General features: G+C 46.3%; 1 protein-coding gene across 3 annotated transcripts in view; it reads right to left on the bottom strand.

Annotated features, from left to right (window-relative positions):
• phf21b (PHD finger protein 21B) overlaps positions 1-25,544 on the bottom strand; it is a 99,397-nt gene that overhangs the window by 31,846 nt on the left and 42,007 nt on the right. The window contains exon 1 of one of the 3 annotated variants that reach the window (XM_072674013.1): positions 661-667. The exons of the other annotated variants lie outside the window; for them this stretch is intronic. The gene's annotated coding sequence lies outside the window, so the exon portion shown is untranslated. Of the gene's footprint in view, positions 1-660; positions 668-25,544 lie in introns of those variants that run through there. 3 annotated transcript variants of the gene reach the window in all.

Raw genomic sequence — 25,544 nt, 5'->3', positions numbered from 1 at the left:
GAGACCATTTCGCTCGCTCACTCTTCTAACCCCCTCCGAACCCCCCACCCACCCCTTCGTCTTTTTTTTTCTTCGCACTGCCAGCCCCGGAAAAAAGAGGCTTAAAGTAAAGCAACATTTTCAGCTTGTCCTTCAAGTGCTGTTTTTTTCCCCTCTCTGCTCGCCGCTAATGTGGAGCAGCCAAGTTACAAAGCGCTCCGAGAACCTGCTAACGCTAAGGAAGTTGCATTGAGGGTGCAATGATGTATGTAAACCATCCTACACCATCCGGTCCGGAGCCGTTTTAAACGCATCGCCCGTTTGAGGATGAATGACGCTCTCTGCACTGCAACATTACCGCCAGCAGTACTATTCTCACAGCCTGAGCTGGGAAATAGTGTGTTTGCATTGCAGTGGAGCAGAAATAAATAAACAAACAGGCCAAATTGATTAGATTCAGCTTGCATTTTTGACTCCCTTTCCCCCCCCTCACCCCCCCCCCGTTCCCGCAGAGTGTCTCTCCGTGCAGCAGGGAGGTTAGGGGAAGAGTCGGCTACGCTCGATGCCTTCGCAGCTTGGTGAACTCACAATTACCTAGACTGGAGTACAGAGGCCCTTACGTGCACACAAACACACACACATACAGACACATACACACACAAGCAGCAGAGAAGTACACACCCTGACAGCCCCATTCAGAGAGAGAAAATAGCAGAATGCTTGAGATTCATTTAGAAGCCTCTGCCTTGCACTCTGCATGCCTAATCAGGAAAGCAGCCCTTGCTTCTGTTTCGGCTCTCGGAGGGGGCAAGCAGGGCTGCTAGTGCACTCCAGCTCCCAATTCACAGGATCACAAGATCACGGGATCAGAAGGACTGGGGCTAAGGGTCGGGTTAGGGCAGGGGGCTTGGGCGAGCGGTCTGAACGACTGCAGTGGGGCAGGTGATGTTGGTGATGGTGGTGGAAGTGATGGGGGCATTAGAAGAGGTCGGAGAGAGAGAGAGAGAGAGAAAGAGAGAGCTTGAAATCTCCGTGGAAACGAAATGAAATTCTCGCTTTGTGTCACAATCCGCTCTAATCAGCATGTCGAACAAGAAGGGAAATGTAGAAGAAGCACACCAGGGTGCTCTCCTTCCCTTCCCTCTCCCTGTTCCTCGCCTCCTTCTCTCACTCTCTCCTTCATTCTCTGGCTCGTTCCTTGTTCTCGTGCCGGGCCCGAAAAAAAGGGGATGCGTGGGAAAAGATGATAAAAGTAATGAAAATAGCAACCGCAACAATAAAACTCAGCAGAACTGGAAGAAGAGGCAGCAGCAGCAGCCGCAGCAGCAGCAGCAAGCGGTGGGATCCTACGAGCACTGCCAGCCAGCCTTTGGGTCGCAGTCATCAGCCAAAAAAGAAAATCTTCCGAGACTTGCTAGAAAAAGAATTTTAATTACGCCTTTGTGTTCCAACTTGCTGGTACAGATCCCGGCGAAAAAGGCATGATTCAGGCTCCCTGGCTGCCGTTCCGTCCTCGCATGGCAAGAGTATCTGCTCCATCTAAAACCCGTCTCTGCTCTTGGAGAGCGTTCATACGGAGAGGTCGATGTTCTTGACAGGCATCAGCAGTCATTTTCATGCCTCTGTATAACACAGTCTCCAGCTGCGTGCTTGATTTGCTCGCACTCTCTGCCACCGACTTTGCGAGCCTCCTCTAAACCTGCGTGCTGAAGCAGGTCTTGCCCTATAATCCCATCATTTTCAATAAAAGAACCGACTCTATTCCTAAGAACTTCTCCTGCTTCTCTTCTGGATTTGATGAATATTTTTTGCCTCCCACTTTCCTTCTTTGCTTCTCGCTAAAACCTTAATAGGCACCGATGCATTAGCGGCCACGGTTGCCAAGAGGGCCAACTCGAAGAGCGCTCTCCAGAAAGGGCCTCGCTTTACTGCCCTACAAACCCTCTTGTCCGTGGACAGATGGAAGAGCCGCTCACCAGCAGAGTGCCGAATTAACCTGGATTCAGCACACGTATAAATAAGAGAGGGAGGAAAGACAACGGCTATTAGTATACTCCGAAAGTGTCCCAGTGTGGCTGCTTAAAGAGCCCTAAAAGCGCAGGACTTCCTGCCGTTTGTCTCCTCCATGCATTCTGGTGTGAATGGGGAGCTCATTTGCTTGCCGTTATTTATTAATGCCCACACAATGCGTGCGGTGGACCCCATTGTTTCAGGGGATCAATGTAATCCGCAGGCAACCTCAGCACCAGACTGGATGTGGGCCCGACGTGCGGCCATTTGATCGTCCCAGGGCACCTCTGATTGTCTCAAAGGTCACCCATTTCAGATCCCTCTCCTTAACACACACACACACACACACTCTTGCGAACGCCCTTGCTCAAACACAACGTGGTTAAAATACCGTCCCCCCCTGAGGAGGGACAAAATGCCTCGAATGGGGGAAAGGGTGAAATGAGGCTCAATGGAAGACCACGAGTGCCACCCGCTTTGTCACCAGCTACACGCTATCTTGGCATCGTAGCAGTGACAGTACTATGGTACTGCTTCGCAGAACCTGTTACGAGGTTAACTGAGAGCTTTACAAGGGAGGCCATGCTTGACTGTTTACCTTTCACACTCTCTGTCCTGCCCTGTCACACTACAGTTGTAGGCTGGTGGCCAAAACAACACTGCCACCCCCACCCACATTGTCCAGGATCAGAGGCTTGCTTCCGAAGGGAAGACTTAATTGTGCATGTTATGCCATTAGCATTTCTGTATGGATTCTAAGGCAGAGAGGCCCTGGCTAATGCACCCGAAGTGTGAAGTGCAACACCGGGAGATAACAACAGTACCGCAAGGCTATAATTGCTCCACAGAGATGTCGTCTTGCGAAGCAATTGTAAAATACGTAAACTGGCACCATACTCTAGGGTGGGTATCCGTCCAAATTGAGGTTTTAGGGTCAGTTTTAGTTTGAACTGTAGGGATCTAATTGTACTTGCTGAAACCTACAGCCACTTTGATGGGTAGTAGTATTCTAGCCATTAGGCTTGGGCAGTAACGGTATAACGGTCTCTAAAAATGAGGACGGTATCTCCAATTTCTGTTGTGTCCATCTAGCACATGGCCATATAAGCTCATTAACGAGAGCCACACCGATTGGTCATGTCAAGCTCTGAAAATAGGTGGGAAAAAACAAACCCACCATAGTTGCAAGTCTCCTTAGACCATTCCTTCGACTCAGGGAGGCTCTCGCTCTCAGATATGAGGCTTTATCCTGTTGTACACAGGTGGGATTTCAGCCTCGGTAAGCTGGAACACAGTCTGTGCTGAGGTGTTTAGTCTGCTAGCTAACTTATCTAAGCCTAGATAGCCGGCTACGAGTCCACACCCAGGAGAACCGGCCTCTCATTTCGCAATTCCACTCCTCCCAGCAGCTGCTCTGGGCTGCCTGATACTTGGTGGAGCTGTAGCCGAGCTAGTTAAGCCGCCCGACCCTACTCAGACCACTACGGTAAGGTTGAAAGCAGTGGCATAGGGAATTCAACACCACCCACAGCTTTTAAAAGGGTTCAAGCTAGTGAAATAGGCCCAGGTGAGTCATGGGGTCATATGCATCGGGTTGTTTATCAGGTATTAATAAGAATTTTACCTGTACTGGTGACATCAGGAATGCGTTTCTGTAGGACGATGCTAAACTGACCTGTCCACACAGGGCAGAGGGCAGAGTCCACAGACAAATAGAAACTTTTTCCATTTCAGTGCCTGTGTAACACTGCTTGACAAACCTGCTACATCAAAGGGCTATTTCCCAGCATGCTGAGCAGGAATGTGGCAGCTCGACCCAATCAAAATGCACACCGCAGGCAGGTGTTGTTATGGTGATGACTGAGGAACAGGCAGTGTGGGGGGGTGAAGAGGGGAAGGCGATTGCTTGTTTTTCTCACAACTCTGCCTTTGCCATGTGCAGTCACAGGCTTCCTCGGGACCAAGATGGGCCCTGACAGGCAGGTCTTAAACAGGAACATGCATTAAAGTTAGTTGACGGCAGTTTAAGAGCGACGCGGTAATGAACCGTTTCCTTCCACCACCTCCCCCCGTCTCTCAATGCAGAAGACGAATCAGCCATGCATCCCCATCCCCTTTCATCAACGGCCACACTGCTGTTGCTTTTTCATCCCTGGGTGCCACCTAATGATTAACAGGCTGTGTTGACGGAAAGGAAGAGAAAACGAGCTCTCTGATGTCAGCCCGATCTTCCGAAAAGCGCTCGCACTAGCTCCTCTTTGAGCTCCTGATGATTCATTCATGTAATTCCTGACTCCTATCAGAAGGCATCAAAGAGCCTGAATATTGGCATCAGCTTGCCATCGAGCTCAAAGGTCTGCGCTGAGCGTTGCCCTCGAAGTGGGCATCGACCTCAAAAAGACAGAGGCAGCGCTAGCAGCATGTGACCGGAGCAATAGGTTGGAGAGGCGCTGCGAGGGGGATGTTCTGGGAAGCGGACAGAAACGGTGAGGGATGCTAATCTCTCCTTAGGATCAGTGCCGTGGGACGGTTGGCGAAGCAGGTCAATTAAACTTGGGAAAAGTTCCCATCAGAGAAGCCCTTAGTGCAGAGGACTGAGGAGACCTTGAGGCCCCTGGCTTGTCTCAGCCTTCAAGGTCTTGCGTCTTCAATGCTTGACCAAAGCTCAGGCCTGAGACTTACAAGATGACCCATCCTCCAGAACGTTCCTTCTTGCTCTCTGGAGACAACGCCTGCCATAGAAAAGGCATATATTTAATCAGCAAGGCCTCAACACCAGAGCACCACAGGCTACCTGGTCAAGACATGCCAAGAGAGAGCCGTAATTGGTTCGCCTCCAAGGTAGACCCAAACAGAATCCTCCCAAGTCGTGTGTTCCCACTGAGGCACAGAAGGGGACAGGAGCCATCCCTACCCAAGACGCTTTGAACCAAGGCCTTGACTTAAGGTGCTGCCATAGGGGAGTGGGATAATCCAGGGGTGCACTGAGCTGTTTGTGCTCTGGCAGGGCTCTCTGAGTGGGTACCAAGATCGCCCTGCCCAACCCTCGGCAATGGGCCAGCCTTCCATGCGTCCTGGCGATGAGAGGCCGTCTGCGGAGCTGCCAAAAGGTATCTTATGGTGGAAATCTATCAACACATGGACACAATGTGATCCAAAAACAGCCAAAAAGGACAGTTGCGTGCCTTCCTTTGCAGTAAGCAGCAGTGCCGCCTCGCTTAGCTCCGCTTCCTCAACCCAGCAGGATGGTTGTGAACTGAATCGAAACAAAGGAAGTGCACCATATTCCGATCTGGCATTTGACAGACGCCATATTTCCAGGAGCCCTCGTCCCAAGTGGTGTGCAGCTGAAACTGCACGCGTAACAACAAGGAAGCCCATCTGGTGCGCACAAAGTATCCGAATAAACCTGACAAGCAACCTTGTATTACCAAAGCTGTTTTAAGGGGTGACATCTCATTCTACAAGGATAGCCGTGCATCTCTAATCGAACTCGTTAAAAATCATTCAAAAACAGCGACCACGTTTCAGAGAACACGACAATGACGTTTTGCTTCATCCCCCAGAAGTGCAAAGGTCATATGGTGAGCAAACCCCCCCCCCGCCCCCTTTTTTTTTTTATTACTGCTGTCATGGTAACAATCAGTCTCCTTTCAGAATGCATACAGAAATAAAGAGAGAGCCGGAGCTCTTATAAAGAGGAGACAACAACAGCCCATCTTGAGCATTATGTCCCAATAAGAGGTGATTATTAGTAATATAGTTCCTTTGGCCTTGTTTAGATACACATCACACAGAGTCGTCATTACCGCGCCGCAGAAATCGCAGACGCCGAAACCGTCCACTAAAGCTTTTGATGTGGCCGTCTATGGAAGGAGCAAAATTAAATCCTGACTCCCAATTTCCTTCCAGAGAAAACAATTTGATAGTGCGGCCGCTGCCCGTCACGCCATCTGTACACAATGAATCCATTTAAATGCAAATCATACATGCCCAGGGTCTAATTTTCCCCCTCGTCTGACCATACACTCATTGGAATGCACCGCTCAAGTCCACCACTCACCTATGTGAAAAAGCACGGAGAGTTAACTTTTTTCGGACCATCAGAATTAATCCGATATCGGGACTCGCTCAAATTTTACTGTGAGGATTGAATACCGTTGAAATTGACGCTTGCTTTTCAGCTGGCTAGCACAGTTCAGTTCGATTAGGCTTTAAAAAAAAATGACTGGATGCCCCTGAATGGTCAGGCAGTGCTGGGCATGTTGGGTAGATGTGAGGAAACATGAGCCACAGATCTGAGGAACCCAGCAAACGCAGCTATCAAGGATGCTCTAACAGGTTAATGGAGTAACCTTTGTGTGTAAGCATGAATGTTACAGCTCTGAATACCTTTTAGTCATTTATGAAATCAGCAGGGACTCATTGCTGCATTATTAAATCAGATGTCTCATTAATTTCAAGGGAAAAGTTTGACATGTTTCAAAGCGAGATGAGTCAATTTTTCGGCTGGAATGAGAAACATCCACATATGGATATTAGAGATGTTACTACTAGGATGTTCAACATGTAATTGAATGTATGTGGACAGGAGAGTTTCATTTCCTGAGGGAGCTGGAATCTTTGCCATTCTCTGTACAGCGCCAAAAGAAGAAACATTAGCTCTCCTGTCAATTAGATTTGATTCAAATTTATTTATAGAGCAATTTTCACAACGAACGCAATCACAAAGCTGCTTTACAGAAATCCAGGCCGAAGCCTCCTTTGAGCAAGTCAAGGGTGAGAGTGGCAAGAAAAAGCTCCCTCAGATTCCTCTTAAGCACCCTATTTCTCCACCCCCTTGTTTGTTTGGTATACATGAAGAAAGCAGCGCGCAAAATAACAAGCTGTGCCACCCAACAACCTCTCCACAGGACAAGTGTTGAACAGGAGTTATCGCTGGAAGTGCTTTTCCAAAATGGAGAGAATTATCACAAGTGAAGGGGATGAAGTTGGGAGAAGAACGTTAGCGACGTTCGTCCTGGACAAGTCTGTAAAATCTGAATAGAAATAGAATAAAAATACTACAGTTCCAACTGCACCAAAAGATCCTAACACTGGTAGTGACTGATCAACTCATGGGAGCTCATTACTAAGTAATATTAGTGGGTCATGAAGGTAAATGTCATAGTGGGCAGCTCCACATATCGGTGGGGGGAAATGCTGACATCATCACGCCCCTCAGGCATGGGAGTTTGATGGCTGCTATGACCAAACAACACCACTATACTCAGAAGATGAGTTAGAAGATGAGTCTCTAAAAAAAAGGAGATCTGGAGGCATGCTTTGCGTTCATGGCTAAGAATTAAGAATGGTTCTGGTGTTGTGTTCACCTTCTGAACTTCTAGAGGATGGGTTTCCTGACTAGTGCTCCTTTAACTACAATGATAATGACATTATTCAGATGCAGTGCTGCTGGAGGAGTGATCCAGTGCAACCGGGATAATAATAAAACATGCTTTTTACTATCTTTCACTGAACCCACCATTAGCACTGTTAACATTTTGCAATTAAGCATTCATTTTTCTACTCTCCACGATGCACAAAGGACAAATGTGTGCGAGTGACTGATTCGGTGATGAGGGAAGTAGAATAGAAATGTAATCTAGCCTGTTGTGACACATTGACATTGCCCGCTGTTCTCGGCACGGCCTCTCTCAAGCTAGAATGATCGAATCTCACGCTTCCAATTCCCTGTCGCTTCTCAGAGTGAGATACTCCCCTCTGCTTTATTAAAGTCAAATAGTCACGTCCCATATCTGTCAAGCTGGCTTGAAGCGGAGGGGCTCCCATCAACCAAGCGTGGGCACTGAGGAAGAAAAACAGGGCAAATGCATTTGAAATATAGATAACAAACGTCTATGGAGCTAAATTCTTATTTCAACAGTCCATTAAGGTCCTCAGGAATTTCAGCAAAGCAAGCGACTGGACCTTCCACCCATGGGCTTGCATACGAGCACCCTGCAAAACACAGGACATTGTAAAATAGGTATCTCAGCTGACTTTTTTGACCTGGATGGTACAAAAAATGGTGTGGCCACCTGTTTTCCCAAGCCCTTAATGCTTGGTCTTTACTGCATGACAGCACTTCTGAATTAGCAGGCCAGCCTTCATGGAGCACAGCCACTACAAGGCCACCCCTCCTGCCTAGTCGGAGCTTCATTACGAGGGACCCCGCCTGCTTCCTGTCAACTCCCATCATCTTCAAGCAGCGGAGTTTCCATACGATGCCCCAGAAGCAGGAAGCAGCAGAGTGCACCAGGTGCTGCCAGTCCCACGACACACTCGCTTCTGCTGCTCTCAATAAGAAATAAGGCACTTGATTTTTTTTGTACAGCTGTTTTTAAGAGCTGGTTGAAAGTCTTGAGACAATATATGGAAAAAATGCAAAAGAAATATGGTAAAGAAGAAACAACAGCAGACTATGAACTAGAGGTGTAGAGGTACGGTTCCTCACGAGACCTAAAAAGCATCAATCATGAAGCTAACCTGGCTAATCCAGGTTTCCTAGGTAGTCCAAGCTACAGTTTGTTTCACCTAGTGCTGTATAGCGCCACCCTGAGGTAGCTGCTAGGGCCTGTAGTGTAGCAAGTTTGACTCACAAACAGCAGGCAACTGTCTAACAACAGCGACAGGCTGTCCTTGCCCCGTTCATCATGGTTTCATGAGTTGAAAAGGACAGAATATCGGAAATACCTGTCTATTTTCAGTAGCTTTACTTCCAAACATAGTAGCGAGATAAGGGTTACCATAGTAAATCCACTACAGTTCCCACAATACCATGCAAATCCACTTGCTACTTGCTAACAGGCTTCCGGGTGGAACCTGCACTTGTGAATTTTGGTTCTACACCACCTTTGTCCATCCTACCGCACTGTCTAGTACCATGTATCCCAACCGTGACGCCTGTACTGTGAAGAATGGGTACGAATTACACCCCAACTTTTAACCCCCTGGTACGCATCAAGCCATGGTCACAGATTAGAGAAGCTGATTTGGGGGCTGGAAGGTTGTGGGTTCAATCCCCGAGTCAGATATCTAGGGAGGACGGAGGACAAGCTGAACTTTCTGGACATTCAGACTTAAGAGAACTTCTACATTTGGTTCCACTGAGACCAAACGCAATGCTCTTCTGGTGCGACGGACATCGGTGCGGATGAGAGACAACCTGAACCCTGGTCAACAGTCCCCAGTAACCCAGCAACTGCAACTTGAACGGTGACTGACTCACAGCAAGTGGAAATCTTCAGAAGTCGTCCGCAAATCATGCAGAGCTTTGCCGTACGCTGAGAACACACTGAGAACAACATGAAAAAAGATGGCGGCGGTAGCAGCCGAGCCGCCGAGGCTCTCCAGTCTTGCTCCTCGTTTCATCACTCCCAGCTCCCCACTAACTGCACCCCACTAGCTACACAGGAAGGCCTGCTGGGGGTAGATTCCATTACAGTCCAACGCCTGAGCATATGTTGAGCTGTCAGCCCCGGGAAGAGGATGAAGTATTCCTCTGTCAGTACTACAGAGGATCCTTGTGATGCTGAGCGAGAAAAACAATAGGCATTTACACTACGTACTAATGCACACACACAGTTCCATGCATTAACAGTTCCTAGGCTGGAAAAATAAAAAGGACGCCAGTGTGAAAGGCCTGAGGACATGTATATCGTACATGAGCGACCCTCCGACAAATTCTTTACTTTATCCGCAGCACAGAGTTGAGGGTTTCCGAATGAACCGGGCTGCTCCCTCAGGGCCTGTGGATATGAGGAGGCACCCGCCTGCATAACAGGAGGTTCGTGCCTATGAAAACATAATCAGGGCCACACTTAGCTCCGGCAAGGCCCGTCGGAGGGGTCAGCGCCCTCCGCGGCATTGGAAATTGCATCTGGCCGCGGCTGGAGCCCCAAGCCCTGCGCTTATGCATGCAAACAAGGCCTTAAGGGCCCTCAGCGCCAGCGCCTCGCCATCGCACATTCAGCAGCTCAACCTGACGTGCTTCAGACTGCCTTCTCTCCTGCATAACGTCTCACTAGCGCTTCTTCCTGCAAGAGCTCATTAGCAAATAACAGCAAACCAAACAAGTCGGGTGCCCGGCGTACCGACGGCCGATGCATTATTCACAGTAAAATCCACAGGAAAAGCCAGTAGTTATAACAGTCACAAGCTCCGTCTCGAGGTCATTGAATGTGACAGCGTAGTGGATAACACTAACGGCCTAATGCTGCATTGATGATGTCAGCAGATGGAGAACAGCAAACTGCGCATTCCATGTTCACAATGGAGCAGCGATGGGCAATTCTGCCATACTGCCAGAGGCAATGGCAGCGTACCCCCCGATGTCAGCGTAACGTCCCATCAAGAATTCAATTTTCCCAAGTTTTGCCGTCAACCGAAGCAGCAGGAAAAAATGATGCTGATTTTCCTGGAAACATGGATGCTAAACATTCGCAACTGCAGTCCAGGAAGACATACTGAATACTGAAGGATGATTAAAAAGGCGTATCTAGAAACATCTGTGTGTTTATAAGACTACATGAGCTCCCCCAGGAACACTAATCCTGATATCACCATGGAAACGGCGGTCGCAGAACTTCAACGCCAACGAACAAACACATACTACAGTGTGACACTTGCTATCGAAAGGTTCGATAGCAAATCCAAGGGAGGATTTTCACTGCTATACCAGGAAGAGTCTGGAAAAGCTTCGTCTAGGTGAAATTTAAGCCGGGAAGCAGGTGATAGGCTATAAGCTAATCCGGCCGACAAACTACAACCACTGAGACGACACTAACAGGACAGCAATAATGTCCAATCAAGTAAGACCCAGGACTTTTTTTAGCTATGCTATGCTATGCTACATGGCTGCCATGCCCTGAGCCAGCCAATGAAACCACAACTTGCCATTTCTTTCCACAATCCCACCCTGAAAACAGAAGTGTGTGTGAGGCAACATAACAGGGTGGTAAACAGGCTTGTTAAAGCACATCTGAGCCTTTTTCCACCCCAAACAATGCTTTGCAAACACTCTCCAAGACTACATCCCATCAGAAGCCCCTGATTTTTGCTCCAACCTGCTAAGAAAACAGCGAGGCGACAGTTTAAGGGGACGACGTCTTTATGTTTGCAGCACTTGGTATATTGAATATAGTGTAAAAAACTACAGTTAGTGTTTATGAGTCTCAATATCGGCCTCAGCGGGGTGTTCATTATCAGGCATTGTCATCAGACTAGGAATTGCATATCAGCGTATCCCTAAAAGCACGGCAGTGGAAGCTGTGTCGTGTTAATGATTGAGAAATCCGGCAGGGAAAGACTGCTGCTGTTCTGCTGTACTTTGACAGAGCATGATTGCCAATATCGACTTAAAGCTCCGGCTTAGTCGAACAGCCAAAGCTCACGCAGGCCATCTTTCCCTGAACACACTTTTCCTTTTCTCTCTTCTCTCTCTCTCTCTGTCTGCCGAGACATTAAATGTAGCTGTCAGACAAACACACACAGAGCCTAGATGGAGCCTCACTTTGGATTTCTGTGAGAAAAAAAAAAAAAGATATAAAGAAAGAGCGCTGCCAAGCCCTCTCTGGTCCTGCCTCCCAGGGGCTGTGAAAAGCCAGCGTCCTGTTCTTCTGAACGCTCCATAGAGTGTGTTTATGCTGCGTACAGAACCAGGGCAAATTAGGCCATTACGATCCTCGTGATGTGTGATCGAGTTATTTCCGAATGGGCCGTTATTTGGAGAACGTAAAGCCTCTCGAATAATAGGTTTCCCCCCTTATCCAGGCCGCAGATGCGCATTATCACCGCCGCAGAAATAAATAGCCACCTCTGTTATCAGCGGCGCAGGCTGCGGAATATACCAGGGAACGACGCTCTCGCTTTCGGGGCCTTTAAAATTAGGCTGGAGTAAGAGTAGAGTGGACTCTGAAGGGAGCGATACGGAAATCTCGCAGCCCCTGACATAATGAGGACATTTATTTGCTCACCTTCATCCTAAGCCTGGCCCGGCCCGGCCCGCCCCGGCCCAGGGAGACTACAGACTGCTGGAGACTATTGACTCACCATGGCAACAATCAGCGATTGCGGAAAGGTCAAACTCTCTATATGAAGTGAATGGCGCGAGAGGAGTTATGAAGTGGCGGCGACAGACACTGATCATCCTAACTGTTGGCTCCTAATGGGAGGTAATAAGGAGATGAGAAATGGCGGAGGCTGTGGATGCTGCGCTCTGGCCGCTACGTGCGATGTTAATTATTGTCTGGTTAATGCCCATCATTACTGCTTCACAAAAGCTTAATGTATTTTTGCTCTCGCGCTGTCTTTCAGTCTCGCTCTTCTTATTCTTGCTGTTCTACACTCTTAATATAGACAAATAACAGTGCTTTAACGAGTCCTTTAGTGACGGGTGGGCGAGCCCGGTCCTGGAGGGCCGGATCCTTGCACAGCTCTGTGCTTCACCTGATTCAACTCACCTGTTAATTGCCAGAGCAGGGAAACCAGCAAACCAGCCTCCATCGCTCGGCCCATAGAAGAACCACGCTTTCAATAAAGAGAGGTGTCTAAAGGCGCCAAACCAAGACGCCTCCTCTCTATGCCTCTTTTATGAGTTTGGCAACACTGCCGCAGTGCTCCTCCTGAGGGCGTCTAGGCCCTCAGACTGAAGGACACAAGTCGGGAAGCTTTTTGGGATGGCTGATCTCGGTGCGCCTGAAGCACTGGAAGCCGTCCTGACAGTGGTCCGGGCAAATGCCGCTATTAACTCATTTGATTAGCAAAGGCGAAGGACATCTGCTGAGTATTACAGCAGACGACTGCCTGCCCACCAACGGAGGACTCATAGGTTTCTAGGAGTTTCCTGAAAGACTTACGTAGGTGTTATGTAGCCTTATGGATGCTGCCCAAAAATAGTGCTACCAAATCTCTTCATATGTTTATGTCAGTTGTACTTAAAGGATTATGTAGGTGTTATGCAGCCTTACGAATGCTGTCCTTGACTGAAGTGCTACCAAATCTCTTCATAGGTTTATGTCAGTTGTACTTAAAGGATTATGTAGGTGTTATGTAGCCTTATGAATGCTGTCCTTGACTGAAGTGTTACCAAATCTCTTCATAGGTTTAAGTCAGTTGTACTTAAAGGATTATGTAGGTGTTATGTAGCCTTATGAATGCTGCCCGAGAATGGTGTTACCAAATCTCTTCATATGTTTATGTCAGTTGTACTTAAAGGATTATGTAGGTGTTATGTAGCCTTACGAATGCTGTCCTTGACTGAAGTGTTACCAAATCTCTTCATAGGTTTATGTCAGTTGTACTAAAAGGATTATGTAGGTGTTATGTAGCCTTATAAATGCTGTCCTTGACTGGTGTTACCAAATCTCTTTATAGGTTTATGTCAGCTCTCCTAAAATGCTTATGTAGGTCTTATATAGCCTTACAAATGCTGTCTATGAATAGTACTTCCAAATCTCTTCATATGTTTATTTCAGTTGTACTTAAAGGATTATGTAGGTGTTATGTAGCCTTACGAATGCTGCCCGAGAATGGTGCTACCAAATCTCTTCATATGTTTATGTCAGTTGTACTTAAAGGATTATGTAGGTGTTATGTAGCCTTACGAATGCTGCCCGAGAATGGTGTTACCAAATCTCTTCATAGGTTTATGTCAGTTGTACTAAAAGGATTATGTAGGTGTTATGTAGCCTTACGAATGCTGTCCTTGACTGAAGTGTTACCAAATCTCTTCATATGTTTATGTCAGTTGTACTTAAAGGATTATGTAGGTGTTATGTAGCCTTACGAATGCTGCCCAAGAATGGTGCTACCAAATCTCTTCATATGTTTATGTCAGTTGTACTTAAAGGATTATGTAGGTGTTATGTAGCCTTACGAATGCTGTCCTTGACTGAAGTGTTACCAAATCTCTTCATAGGTTTATGTCAGCTCTCCTAAAATGCTTATGTAGGTCTTATATAGCCTTAATGCTGTCTATGAATAGTGTTTCCAAATCTCTACATAAGTTTATGGCAGTTGTCCTAATAAGCTTATGTAGCCTTAAAATGCTGTCTGAGAGCAGTGTTACCAAATCTTTTTATAGATCTATGTCAGTTGTATTTAAATGGTTATGTAGGGGCTGTGTAGCCTTATGAATGCCATCCTTGACTGAAGAGTTACCCAAAATCTTCTTAGGTTTATGTCAGTTGTCCTAATAGGCTTATATAGCCTTACAAATGTTGCCCTACAGTAAAGTGTTACCAAATCTTCAGGTCAGTTGCCCCGAAAGGCTTATGTAGCCTTATAAATGTTGCCGGAGAGTAGTATTACTAAATCTCTTCACAGGTTTATGTCAGTTTTCCTGAAAGGCTTATGTAGCCTTATGAATGCTGCTCTACAGAAAAGTGTTACCAAATCCTGAGGTCAGTTGTCCTTAAAGACTTATTTAGGGGTCATGTAGCCTTAATAAGGCTGCTCTCAAATAAAGTGTAACCAAATCTCTTCAAAGGTTTATGTCTGATGTGTAGGAATGAAATGCTGTCCATCAGTAAAGTGTTACCAAATCTTGAGATCAGTTGTCCTCGATGCTTTTGTAGGTGTTACGTAGCTTTATGAACGTTGCTCTACAGCAAACTGTTACCAAATCCTGAGGTCAGTTGTCCTCAAAGGCTTATGTAGCCTTACAAATTTCTTTATAGGTTTAAGTCAATTGTCCTGAAAGTCTTATGTAGGTGTTGTGTAGTCTTATGAATGTTGCCCTACAGTAAAGTAGGTTTAAGTCAGTTGTCCTATTATGCTCATGTAGCCTTACAAATGCTGTCTAAAAGAAGTGTCACCAAATCCTGAGGTCAGTTGTTTTTAAAGGCTTATGTAGGTGTTGTGTAGTCTTATGAATGTTGCCCTACAGTAAAGTAGGTTTAAGTCAGTTGTCCTATTATGCTCATGTAGCCTTACAAATGCTGTCTAAAAGAAGTGTTACCAAATCCTGAGGTCGGTTGTTTTTAAAGGCTTATGTAGGTGTCATGTAGCCTTATGAACATTGCCCTTCAGTAAGGCGATCACACTACCATTGTTTTGTCCAGATCTCGCATTCCCCACATTACAACGTCAATCCATTAGATGCAGGATGGCTGATTATGCAGCTAATTTCACAACACCCTCAGGGCTCAGTGATCAATAGTCACAACTGAACTGTCATTTTCGAGGCATCGAGTAGGACAAGAAACGTAAAGCTCTGCGCAAAACCAGGAGCGTCTTCACATTATCAAAGCCAACACCTGACGAGGGACGTGACTTTGCAGCAGCCTTCGCTATACTGTGTATGTCTGCAACCCAGCGCTCTGGAAGAATGTGAGAGGGATGACTTTTCTGTAGTTGCTGGAGTTCTGGCAGAGCCTTTTATTGCTGTGTTGTACTGCACGGATCGTCTGCCACTATCCACTATGTATCCCTGTGTTATGGCTCCTGTGGGAGTAGGGCCTTGCAGGCATAAGGGAGGGGGGGTATAAAGAGAGAGAGAGAGAGAGAGAGAGAGAGAGAGAGAGAGAGAGACAGAGAGAGAAAGAAAGGGAGGGGAGGTGAGAGGGAAAGGGGACAGCTGGCACACTCTGATGGAGGAGATAGAAAGGGGGGAGGGGAGTTGAAGGGGGTTTGCCTGTGCATGCAGCAGGCTTTGGGAGGCGAGAGAGAGACTGAAAGACAGAGAATGAGAAAGAGAGGGAGGAAAGGGAGGGGTGGTGGTGGTGAAGGCGGGGGTCTGTGTGTTTTTGTGGTGGAGAGAGGCCAGCAGATGGACTCCCTCTAACAATAGGCCCGAGCAGATGCACCCACAAAGAGCGGCAGTGGCGGCGGCCACACAGCGGCCAGCGCCGCCCCCGTCGTCCAACAGCAAGCGGCCTCCGGAGCAGCACCGGGAGCCCAGCAGGACTGTGCGAAGGTGCTGGAAGTCCACACAGAGGGGCATTCTTCCTCCAAGAGCCAAGCCATTGTGCAACAGGGTGCCAAAAAACAAAAAGGAAAGAGCACTGAAAAACAAAAGAGAATTGAGGGGGGGGGGGGCGCAACTTTCTTCTGCCACCTCCAGAGCCCTCATTCATTAACAAAAGCTCTACAGATAGCCAGTAAATCCCCAACTAGCTCTTAATCCTGAGCTCTGGCGGTCATCTGTCATGAGTAAACAACTAGATCAGCAGGCAGTTTCGAATTACTTCTGAGCATTAGGCACTTTCGGCATGGCTGAAGCGGTAGTCAATCTACTTAGGCTTTTTCGGCATCACTCTTGTTTTGATTTTTTGTCCTCTTAAGATCCGCTTTATTGGCAGAGATAGAGAAGGATAAAAATAGGTGTTCTCGGCAAAAACAGGCCGCTTTCCAGAGCGCCCCGGCTTTTTAGATTTACAAGTATTAAAAGGGACGCTTCTGATATTACAGTCGTATAAAAAAGCTTTTCATATATATTTAAATACTTCCTGCGCAATCCCTAAGGTTAGCGGGGACAAAAGGAGCCCCCCTGCCTCTGTTTCGCGTGCCTGGGGCGGTGCGTCGGTCCCTCCTTTCACCATAATGGGACTGGGCCAGCGGGTGGTGCACCAAAACCTGCAGCGGCCATTAAATTAACAGAACGAGGGCCGGTGGGGCCGACAGGTGAAAAAAAACAACAACAACAACAACTCCGGAATCAGGTGCTGACCGGCACATTTGGACCGGTCTTATGCAGTAGCCCAGCCCCATTGCTAAGCATCTGCATTGCTCCAGCTTCGCACCTGTTTAAATACTTTATAAAGCTTAAATAAAATACTCCAAACTGCCTAAGGCCTTTGAAATGCACTATTTAATAGCCATTTCAATACGCCGCTCAGAAACAAAGGCCCCCTGCACAATCAATGGCGCGGCTGAAAGGACTCTCGCTGCTGCACTGCTGCTGTCGCCGGAGACTAGAACGTCCGACCTGGCTGGTCTAAGACAATGAAGTTCAGGTAAGGCTTCAAAAGAACGAGCGGATTCATCTCTCCGGCACAAAGGCACAGTGCGGCAGCCCGCTCTCCGCATTCGGCGTTTAATTAAACGGGCCGAGCGACAACGAGTGCGGACGCAGAGCCGCAGAAGAAGAAATGACAGAAGCCGCGGCACATGAAAAAAAAAAAGTGGGCCTGGTGGCTCGCTGAGCCTTGAAGGGAGAGAGAGAGAAAGAGCGGCGCGATAAGATCGGCCACACAGCTCACGCTCCAATTGGATTCTCAGTCTTAATCAACTGCAAGGCACCTCTCCAACCCTCTGTTCTGCCCTTTCTTCCTTTCTTTCTTTCTCTTCTCCTCCCCTACCCTCTCCTCTCCTGCCGGCTCCTGCAGCAGACGCAGCAAAAAGCACGGATCTCAAGTTAGTCCCTCTTACTTCAGCCTTCGCTTCAGTTCAGAACAACCTGATACCTCATCGTTTTGCAGCAAAATGGCTTCGGTTAAGTGCACAGTGTAGCCTCCCATCTTCAAGAGTGGTGCCACTGCGGTTTCCTGCTGTTTGACACATGGGTAAAAGTGCAGAGCATGGATTAACTGGTTGTAGTGGCTCCTGGCAAAGGGGTGGGATCTATATATTAGGCAGAAGTGAACAGTAGAAGACTATCTGAGGAGCTTTGACATGGGTGTGTGGGGTTGTTCCTAGTATGCAGTGGTCAGTACCTACCCCAAAATGGCCTAATACTGTGTGAATGCCCTCTGAAGGCGTCCTGCTGTGGTCTCTGGCAGCAAGACCAACGTTAGAAGCACGTCCTGTAAGTTGTGAGGTGGGTGGGACCTCCATGAGCATCAGTAAGCCTTGGGTGAACATGACCCTGTCGCCGGTTCCCTGGTAGTCCTTCCTTGGAGCATCTATGGTTGGTACTGACCGGTACTGCATACCAGGAGGGAACACAACTCTAGACCTGATGTTTTGGAGATGACCCAGTCGTCTAGAACATCCCAGTTCGGTCCTTGTCAAGTGGTTTGCAGTCTTACTGTGATTACATGATTATGAAGAGTTTGACTTACCACCCCGTCACACTAAAGTGTCTTCTGAGCTGCTGTTGCTTCAGTGTTAAACTAAAGAAGCACAAGTCCGAGTTTGAGGGACCAAAAATGTGTAAATTTGACTCTCGGCCAAAGGATCCCTTTAACGTGACCAAAACCACAGCCATGCGTTCCTCCAGCGTGTATTCCTGCTGGGTTTCAGAGCACGTCGCGCAAAAGGTTACAGCTCACTGCGATTCGTTAGCCGTCTCGGTTTTCTCGTGCCTCGTCTTGCTGTTATTAATGTCGGATGCGCGGCCTCTGCAGTGTGACGGCAGCTTTCAATATCAGAGCATTGGGCAGAGCCCGCCGGCAAATATTGACACAGAGGATTTGGATGTTCATTCCGTCCCCCAAGCTCCTGCCTGGCCTGCAGAGCGGGCCCATGGTGCCGCGAGGAGACAAGCAGGACATGCCGGGGAGGACAGCACCCGTTTCAGGGACTCCTGTAGAGGTTACAGGTTACTGAAAGGACGGGTGGGCCGATGTGTAGCTGAGGAAAGGAAAACAAGGACCTCTCCCCCTCCCCCCACCACTTCACTTCAGGAAAAATGCTTATTCTGTTGTCTCGGCCCTTTTGTAGAAACCTGTTTTTCAGCACCCCCGCGGTCAGCTCCAGCTCAGCTGGTGGAAAACCACAATGACCGTCCCTATACCAACAAATTTCACCACAGCCAGGACATTCACACACATGTACGTGTTCGTTTCAGCCATATATTTGATGCAGATGCAGCTACACAAGCTTTTGTATGAAAAGACCAATATCTTACATTTTGCTTATACATTATTTCAGCTCTTGGCTTCACTTATGTTTTTTTGGGATTCTGTAGCAAAACCAGCAGTAAAAGTGTGGTTTTACAGCATTTTTAACCCCTTTCATCCATTTTTTATTCAGTTGTTGCTTTTTTGCGTAAGACTGGGTACATCAAGCTCAAGCCAACCACCCCGTCACGCAAAAACAGATAGGGTAAACTGCTCCTTTTTTAACTTTTTACACTGTTAATGCAATGAAAACGGTATTGCAAATTGATTGGCATGTATCCAAAGTCAGGACTTGACCACATGAAGAACTGCGAACATTGTAGGATGAAATTACCCCATATTTAACGGGCAGTGTTTTGGTTACTGTGTCTTTAAGACTGATATATTTACGGTAAACAGTGTAGCCAGCAACAACAGTGTAGCCATGTTTAAAAAGTGGTCCAGGTTGAAACACTCTGCATAACTGTATTGGAGTTTGTGACATCACAAAAACAGCACAATCAAAATGGGCTGACCGTACTAGACCCACCCACCCCGTCACGCAAAACAGATAGGGTAAACTGTTCGATATTAAACTTTTTACACTACTAATGCAAGGAAAATGGTACTGCACATTGATTGGCATGTGTCCCAAGTCAGGAACTTGACCACATGAAGAACTGCTGACCTTTTAGGATGAAATTTACCAACGTCACGGTACTTTTTTGTGAACACGGCCTGCATGTCTAAATAAAACAAGCTGTTTTTGGTTAATCTGTTTTTTAAGACTGGTATATTTACAGTAAATATTACGGGCTGGTCGTATTGGACCCAACCACCCCGTCACGCAAAACAGATAGGGTAAACTGTTCGATATTAAACTTTTTACACTAATAATACATGGGAAATGGTCCTGCACACTGATTGGCATGTGTCCCAAGTCAGCAACTTGACCACATGTAGAACTGCTGACCTTTTAGGATGAAATTTACCACAGTCTTGTTACTTTTTTGCGAACAAAGCTTTTTTTTGCGAATGTGCTTTTAAGACTGGTATATTTTCAGTAAATAGTGTAGCCAGCAACTGCGCCAAGCTTAAAAAGCAGTTCAGATTCAAATGGGCTGACCGTATTGGACCCAACCACCCCGTCACGCAAAAGAGATAGAGCAAACATTAACATTTTAGAAAGTTTTAGGATGAAATTTACCACCCCGTTACCACAATGTACTGTAAATATAGCTGCCATGTTTGGGTAAAAAGAAAAATATGACTAGGGATTTTATGTCCTGAGGTGGAAATCATCCTTTTTGAGGATTATTATATTTTTAATAATGTGAATTTTGAAAAATTATAACACAGAAGTGGAACCTGTTTCATTGAATGACTCAAAAACTGCGACCGTTCACCCCCCAAATATCATTTAGGCCTCTCCGCTAATCTGATTCTGACCTAAAAACTGCTTGCTTGGGGCCCTGGGGCTCGTTCGTGCCAAGTGACACCCACAACAGGCAACAGGCAACTCCAAACCCAACTGGCATGTGGCCAGCCTGTCCAGAGTACGGGACAGCGAAAGGGGGTCAACATTTGCTCCTCCAACCCACCCCCCACCCAAGTGAACTCCACCATTCTCCCATTCCGCTAATTATCTGGCCCCTAACAGAAGGCCTGTAGTGCAGATTAAAACACCCGGGCTCTTTTTCCGCGCCATTATTGCTCATCCGTAATCACTTCAAATTAGATCTACGAGTCAATAGCAGGATTCAATATTTAATTTGCTCATAGCAGGTGGCGATTTAGTGCCAGGCATGGCCACTTCTTTCTGAGTGACAAACAGGCCAGCCAAGGACATGCGCCTTCAGGTTGCAGCCTGCCCGGGACAAGGTGAACGGTGACACTCGATACAAAACCGAGGGGGGCGGCGGACGAGTGGCCAAGCAGCCATAAAGGCCATTAATTGTTGTCAGACAACAGGAACACAGGGAATCGACGTGCGGAAGGGCTCGCCCGTAGCTGGGGCATTGAGACCGGGGGTCCTGAGCTCCAGTGAACCGCAGCCGGCAGCCCACTTTCCCCGCATACAGCGGTTTGCTCCAGAGAATCGCTTAACAACTTCACTTGGTGCCGTGCGATGACTCTCTCTGTTTATCCTCCTCTTTAGCTGTGCCTAATGATGCCTTTGGGAGGAAATAAAGAAAGGTGTTTCACACTTCAAATGGTCATTACACAGCTCGCGGAGGGCCTCAATAATGCAACAGCCAGGCTTTCCAGCACATTTTGACTTTAGCCCGACTCGATTAGGAACCTGTTCTGAGAGGAGTGTGCGTGTACATGCCTCTGCAGTTAAAGGGGAACGCCACCGGCTTTTCCAAACGTCTGAATTATTTAATCGGTGTGAAACGCTTCACTGTCGAGAAATGCACATTTTACTGGGCGATATGTTAAAAATCCTAGATCACGATATTTAAAGACTTTTTCACGATACACAATATTTATCACGATACATGTTATTAATCACAGCCTAAAAACATCAGTAGCTACAGATTCTTATAAACTACTATTCAGATCCTCTCCTGTACTGAATACAGTGATTTATACTCTAACATCTGCTGCTCTTCATCTAATGAACCCAGTCTAATTACACTGTTAGTAATGTTAGAAACCTGCAGCTGATCAGTGTTTATTACACTAACAGTCTCCTCCATACGCTCAGAAAAGACTATTGTCATCACAATAACAAGATTTATCACAATACGATAAAATATCAGCATATTGCCCAGCTCTACTTGTAAATCATATAAAATCGGAGGCTAATTTGCCTCAAAACCCCCTGAATGCCGTCATTTCAATATGCAATAATGCAATAATTTCCTTTGAAGATACAGTTACTCCAACAAAACCCAACCACCCGTCACGCAAACTAGATAAGGCAAACATTAACATTTTAGAACGTTTTAGGATGAAATTTACCACCCTGTTACCACAATGTATTGTAATTTATTGTATGTCTGGATAAAAAGAAAAATATGAATAGGGATTTTATGTCCTGAGGTGGAAATCATGCTTTCTTTAATACCCTTGATTTCAGAAGAAACAAAGAATAAGCAGTGTCCTGATCCTTTTGTCAATTAGCGTATAAGGCTATTGGCTAACAAGTAACGTCCACCCTTAACATGTTAGTCACATCAGCCTTGTAGCCACAAGAAGAAGCAAACCTTGGCATAGTTGAACAATAGAGGTTCAGGACATGGAAGCGAGAAACTGTGTAAAACGGACCAATTTCAAAACCCCCAAACTGTTACATCACAGTCTTGACTCGGACTCTAAATGCAATAGCTACTTTGGAAGAATGTGGAAGTGAGGCTAAAACAAAGGATAAACACCACCCCCACCCAGGCCCTTCGGTTGAAGCACTGCTCAGAGCTAGGCTAAAAAGCGAACCCTTCTACACTCGATCACAATCCCTTCAGATAGCTAACAACACAACGTACGACTATACACCGAGCGAACCCACGGCGACCGCAACGCCGTCTGCTAAGAATAATTACAACGGTTCTTGCTACAGTGTTAAAAGCAATGCTAGGCTAGGCATGATGATGTAAACCGTGTGTTTACAGCGTAAAGGAAGTGTAAAGGAAACGTATAAAAGATCGTCAGAAACATCAGCGTGTTTTTATTTGGAGTTTTTTTATTCGGAGTTATAGTAACAGGGTGGTAAATAAGCGTAAAACTGCATCTGAGCATTTTTCACCCCCTCAATCAAAGTCAGGCACTCGTCGTTTTTCCTCTGAGACGTGCACGCGGTTATGGCTGTAGTTTTTATATATGCAGATCTCAAACGTATTAGTTATGCTTCATTTAGTCTCAATTCACAAAGCAACCACCGCTGCTGAGCAGGCAGGAAGCACACCACCCAAAAACCTCATTATAGCACTGCGTTGTAAATCGCACTGGGAATATCGGAAGGAATCAGAAAACGGCCTCTGACTGACACCGCGCTGTCAGTACACAAGTAAACAGACGCCGGCACAAAATGCAAATACATCCATTTACAAGGTAAACGTACGACGTAATAGAGGGGGTAAAAAACACATATACACACACACACACACACAAACAAATTCAGCTTCAATTACACACACCGACGCTCTGCAACAATTATCTACCCATCATGAAGCACAAAGTTCATTTAATTTCGTTTCCAGTGCGTCTGTCTCGCGTCTTCAGGTTGGGTGATATAAGGGAGCGTATTCAAGGCTGGATATATAAACCTGCCACCAAACAGGAGGGGAAATTGACTCGCGCCTCGTAATGAATTGCACCTCCTGCTGAAATTAGACTGACACCTAATGAATTGGAGCTGTTTTCCTCGTTCCTTTGTCTCACCTTTTGAAAGCAGCAGTAAAAAAAAAAGAAAAAAGAAAATCCATTTACATCACCAGCATTTTATTTTCCCCTCCTGTCGTCACTACAGCTCTTCCCATCACGCAAAATCTAACGGTGATAAACTACGGCAGCGCCAGGAGCTCTTCTAACCCTGCAGGACAATCTACATCAGCTCTAGCCCTGATGTATGAATGAATGAATGATGACTCTTTTTAGAGTCAGCCATAACATTAGTACCACCTAATACTAATTGACTGAGTAGTTCTCCTTTGTCCCGCCACAGCAGATCCCACCATTCCAGGCATGGGCTCCACAAGACCTCTGAAAGCCAACATTATACTGAAGTAAAAAAAAACAAAAAAACATTTAGTTGTGACTTATGGTGACCAAAACCCAACGTCTGCTAAACGTCATAATGTTTACGTCCATATGACATTGATATGTTGTTGGTGTTACATAACCAAAACCCAACGTTTTCCAAATGTTACATGTTAACGTTATAATGACGTCAAAAAACAATTATTTATGACTTAAGGTGACCAAACTCCAACATCTACTAAACTTCATGTTTAAGTCCACATAACATGGAATTCTAATGTTAATAGACGTTAATATGTTGTGGGTGTTAAGTAATCAAAACCCACAATGACAATGTTACACTGAAGTAAAAACTAGTTGTGACTTATCATGATCAAAACCCAACATCTGCTAAACGTTGACATTTTGTTGGTTTTAAGTTGTAGTGACTTGAGGTGACCAAAACCCAACGTCTGTCAAACTTCATAATGTTTACGTCCACAGAACATGAAATTCTAACGTTAACAGACGTTGACATGTTGGTTTTACAAAACTAAGACCCAACATCTTCCAAATGTTACTCGGTAACATTACACTGAAGTAAAAAAAACTACTTAGTTGTGACTTATCATGACCAAAACCCAACGTCTGCCAAACTTCATAATGTTTACGTCCACCGAACATTGTCATGCTGGTTGGTGTTAAGTAACCAAAATCCAACGTTTTCCAAACGTTACATGCCAACTTTATATTAAGGTAAAAAAACAACATTTTAATTGTGACTTATCACAACCAAAACCTAACGTCTGCTAAACGTTGACATTTTGACATGGAAGTTTTAAGTAGTAAATAATCAAAATTCAACATCTGTCTAACGTTGGAGCTTGATGTCAACCCAATGTTGGCTTTTGAAAGAAACCAAAATTATACCTATACAACGCTGGGTTTTGCAGACAACGCAATTTTCAACATCTGTCCCAACGTTAAGAGTCCGACGTCTTTCTGACGTCAAACTGATGTCCCGAGCCTTCTGGGTAATGTTGTAATCTCTTTGTCAAAGTGATTTCTCTTTTTCTCCTCCTTTTCCCTGAACATCATTTGCGTGTGACATTTGTCCTGATGCATTAATTCTCTTATCTGCGCACTCCGCCTGCGTCCACCGACAGCAGAAACACATAAAGGACGATCGGCTCAGGAAGCGCTCTCATTATTTTATCACCACTCTCTCACTCTCAGTCCCTCCAGCAGTATTTATGCCTGTTGTCACTGTAATCTCATGCCTATATACACATGGCAACGTCCTGGGACTCATGGGGGTGGGGGGGGGGGGTTGTACTGTGACTAGACTGTGGCCTAATGAAAGGTGTGTGTACATGTGTTATACTAAGAGTGTGTATCTTTGAGAAGTGGGAGAGAGGGGCGGCGGGCGAGGGCGAAGACGGATAAATACAACAGGCTTCATTTTATATGCATTGCTTTCCTCACTAGGGAAATTTATAAGCTGGAATGCTGATAGTTTCCAAATCAGTTTGATTGGGGAACAGAGGCGGAGGCGTCCGAGAGATTACCTGCTCCCTCCGAAACGCCACCATCTTTCAGTGGCAGGCGCTGTCTGCACCGTTTTACACAGCCACCATCTCACCTCTCCTAGAGTGCAGATCCACCTGCCTTTACAGCTTGGGACCGACTGTGACGGCTCCTTCCACTCATCTGTGGACTACAGCACTATTACATAATGCTGGGAAGGCCAGCAGAGCCAGACGGTCTTTCAGACTGAAGTCATAATGCCTGTCCGCTCTGCTGTCTGCTCACGCTGTGCTCTGACTCAGACGAGGTCTTATCGCCTTTAACCTCACCTGTCCGCATTAACAGTGGTGCTAATGTTATGGCTGATCGCTGTATATCCACCAGTTCAGCCTACAGCAGGTTAGCTAGCCCCACTCATTCAGGCTGAAGTTGCAAGGAATGTTTTAGGCAGGACTGCTTTTTGGACTAGGCACAATACACAGAGGCCAATCAGAAAATAGCTCATTTACATATAGAATATATTATAAAAAACTGAAGGACCGATAG

The sequence above is a fragment of the Salminus brasiliensis genome, chromosome 2 (genome assembly GCF_030463535.1).
Source record: "Salminus brasiliensis chromosome 2, fSalBra1.hap2, whole genome shotgun sequence".
Classification (NCBI taxonomy): Eukaryota; Metazoa; Chordata; class Actinopteri; order Characiformes; family Bryconidae; genus Salminus; species Salminus brasiliensis.
The sequence above is the reverse complement of the archived record's forward strand: the minus strand, read 5'-3'. Positions and strand labels throughout refer to the sequence as shown.